Source organism: Vulpes lagopus, chromosome 24 (assembly GCF_018345385.1).
Source record: "Vulpes lagopus strain Blue_001 chromosome 24, ASM1834538v1, whole genome shotgun sequence".
NCBI lineage: Eukaryota > Metazoa > Chordata > Mammalia > Carnivora > Canidae > Vulpes > Vulpes lagopus.
This window is the reverse complement of record NC_054847.1, coordinates 42,039,518-42,042,749: the sequence shown is the minus strand read 5'-3', so window position 1 is coordinate 42,042,749 and position 3,232 is coordinate 42,039,518. Positions and strand designations below refer to the sequence as shown.

At 47.9% G+C, this 3,232-nt stretch overlaps 1 non-coding gene across 1 annotated transcript; it reads left to right on the top strand.

The window, feature by feature from the left end:
* Window positions 1-2,739: 2,739 nt before the first annotated feature.
* On the top strand, window positions 2,740-2,929 carry LOC121482173. The gene has a single exon (XR_005985533.1). It is a non-coding gene; the product is annotated as a U2 spliceosomal RNA (small nuclear RNA).
* The last annotated feature ends 303 nt before the right edge of the window (window positions 2,930-3,232 follow it).

Sequence of the window (3,232 nt, the reverse complement as noted above, 5' to 3'; positions counted from 1 at the left end):
GTCCCATAGGCTGCCCAAAATAGACATATTCAAAACAAAACTTACTCATCTCTACTCTGTGGCTTCCTATAAACCTCCTTAAAACTCCTCCTTCTTTCTTCAGCCATAGCCACCCAATGGATATGAGGCTCATTCTTGGTGCCTCTTACTGCTCAGCCATAGAGCTTCCAGATCTTAGCTGTCCAGAACAAAGACACCTGCCAAACTCCCATCAATTAGATATGACTAAACATCTACTAATGTCTTGGAAGGGAAAACACTTCGAGGAAGTAAGTTCTTACACGTCACTGGCGTGCCCTGTCCGTGTCCCTTTCCCCATAGTCCACTGCCTACAAGGAGGGTGTGATGCTGGTGCTGGAGCACCCATCTGGGACCACGTCATGAAGCCATGCATTGAGAATGTTGAGTAACACGATAGAAGGGACCATATGTGAGCGCTGTACTGGCTCTGGATTGCTGTCTGGGCTCTCCGTTTCAAGTCTGTTTGTCACCATCAGCCAAACCTAGCCCTAAATTAGTCATTCCTTTCAGCAACTAATGCAGTTTATTACTTAACCGCATCGCTTTTACTTCAGAACACGTCTAAGCTCACCTATCCTTGATTTTCTCTTCCAGATCTCCCCCGTGCTACACGGCTTCCCATGGCATGCAGAGCGTCTCATATGGCACTTATCACAGATGCTCCTGCTTTACGGTTGCTTCTTCATTGATTCATTCACAACCATGTATTGAGCCTCTCTCTCTCTCTCTCTCTCTCTCTCTCTCTCTCTCTGGAGCTATAAAGACATGGCCTCCACATGGATCTGCATGTCACTCAATCCTCAATCTATCCTTCATACTATAGCCAGAATTAGGTATCTCAAACAATTCCTCTGCTTAAAACAATTCTTGTGGCCTAAGCAACCAAATCTAAGCTCCTCCTGGTCCGTATGGCATCTGGGGCTCTTCTGAATCTGACCCGATCCATATTTCCAGGCTTGTGTCTGGCATTCTTCCTCTTTCCCTCTTTCTTTCCTGGCCTTCTGTTCAAGTGACACCAAGGCACCCTGCATCTCACTGGTCCACCATGTGCTTTTCACTTTGTGGCTTTGAGCATAAATGTTCCTTCTGCCTAGAAGGACTTCCCAGGGTCCTGCTCCTGGTGGACTCCTTCAGGACCTGGCCCAGGTGGCTCTGCCCCTCCATGAAGCTTGGCTGCATTCCAGCAGCATCAGTTCCTTGTCCTCCCCTACCCCAGTGCCTACTGCCCCAGGAGCACTTCGCTGCTGTCCACTCAAGGGCCTTTTCAGCACGTACCCCACAGTGTCACCTATGGTCCCCAGGGGGACTGTAGGATCCTTAAAGGCCCTAGTCTGATCCTTCAGTGCCTGACCCCATGGAAACACCCAGTAATTGATGGGCAGTAACCAGCACAAGGGGTGGGTGATTCCCAGAGGAAGCACCACACTCTGTAACAGCGTATAACAAAGAAACCTGCCTTAGCCTGTGAAGTCCTGAAGTCCTGGAAGACTTCCCTGAGGCTGAGCCCTGAAGGAAAAACGGAAGAAGAAAACAGGGAGGAGTTGAGGGGGAGGTCACCAACTTCCTTCCTGCAAAGGAAGAAGGAACAGGGCATGGCTGAGGCTCCCAAACTAGGCTGGTCCGACAGGAGCCAAAGGACAAGTTAAGGAAACAAGAGTCTCTGTGTGGCCACAAACAATGCAGGAGGTAGGCTCTGTATCCAATCAGGAGTCGGAAGGAGGGGAATTCTCCAATATGGGAAGGGTGTTCCGGTGCTGAACAGCCAAAAATTAACTAATGTCACTACAGGTGGTGACACGATCACTTCAAATAGATCATCGAGCGTGTCGCATGCAGAAGAGCTTGGGAGGAGGCAGAAGAGCGTTCTAAGAAGGTTGTAGATTTCAGATCTTTCCTCTTTTTTAAATATGGGCACTTGCTGCTAAAAATCCTTCTAAGCACTGCTTTAGCTGCATGCCAGAAGTTTATGTTGCACCCTCCTTCATCTTAAAGCATTTTCTGTGGGGGAAAGATATTCCAGAGCTTGCGCGAAGGCATAGGGGTGGGAAACTCTCAGGGCAAGTTCAGTAGAGAGCGGAGTTTGGCAAGAGCAGAGGGTGTGCGCAGAGGAGCGAGTGATGGAGAGAAGTCAGTTGGAGTCACAGTGTACAAAGGACTAAGAAGTTTACACTGAAGGGGTTTCAGATCATCAGTCACCACTTCTAGGACCCCTGTGTTGTTTCACTTTCTTCCTAGATGTGGAATGAGAGAAGTGGAAGTGCTGTCACTCCTCTGGCTCCTCCAACACCGTCCACTAAATGCTGGCATTTCTCAAGGCATCCTCTTCTCCATCCGCTCCCTCCCCCGCGGCACCCCTCTCTATGCCCACGGCTTCTATTTTCTTCTGTACACTGATCTCAGAGCTCGGATTCTTTCCCTGAGCTCCTTTTGATACTTGTAAAAATTCCCCCTCCCCAAAAGCTGCATATTAATCTTCCCTTTAATAAAGCATTACTGCGATGTGAGGACCTGTACGGGGACAGCCTGGTTGCGTCTGCGGACCCAAAGCAGGTGCTGTGATGTAATGCTTGTAAATGAGTTGGAGCCCACTGTGGCTCCTAGACATGATGTGGGTGTGTATAAACTTACTGTCCAGCCCTGAAACAAACAAACAAACAAACAAACAAACAACTCAATAGCTTCACTCAAATGCATTTGATCAAAACTGAACTAAAAAAAAATGTTTCTCAGCCTTCTGGCTAAGATCAAGTATAATATCTGTTCTTATCAGTTTACTATCTGACATGTCCTGTATCTGAAGACAATATATTACATGGATTTTTTGGAGCAGGGAGGTGGAAAAGGAGCTGGCTCTGTCCACTTCACTCATCGACCTGTATCGCAGTACTTCTAGGATGGTGCACCCTCTCGGGGCAGCCACAACATCAAAAATCTCCTCATTCACCCTCAAACCTGGCTACCTTGCCACTACAGGAGGCTAAGCTTTCATTTTCCTTCAGGTCCTGCAACAGCCTTCTAACTTGCTAATTCAGCTAACACATAGTCAGTGCCTACTGTCCTAGGCACAGAGGTACATCCACACACTTCTAGTTTCAGATCTCAAATGCTCTTTCTGCATGCCTTACTCACCTGTTTCCCCTCCCATTTACATTCTGGGTGATAATAGAGACTCTCTGCTTTAAACAAGCAACCTGGACAAGCATCTTCCTCT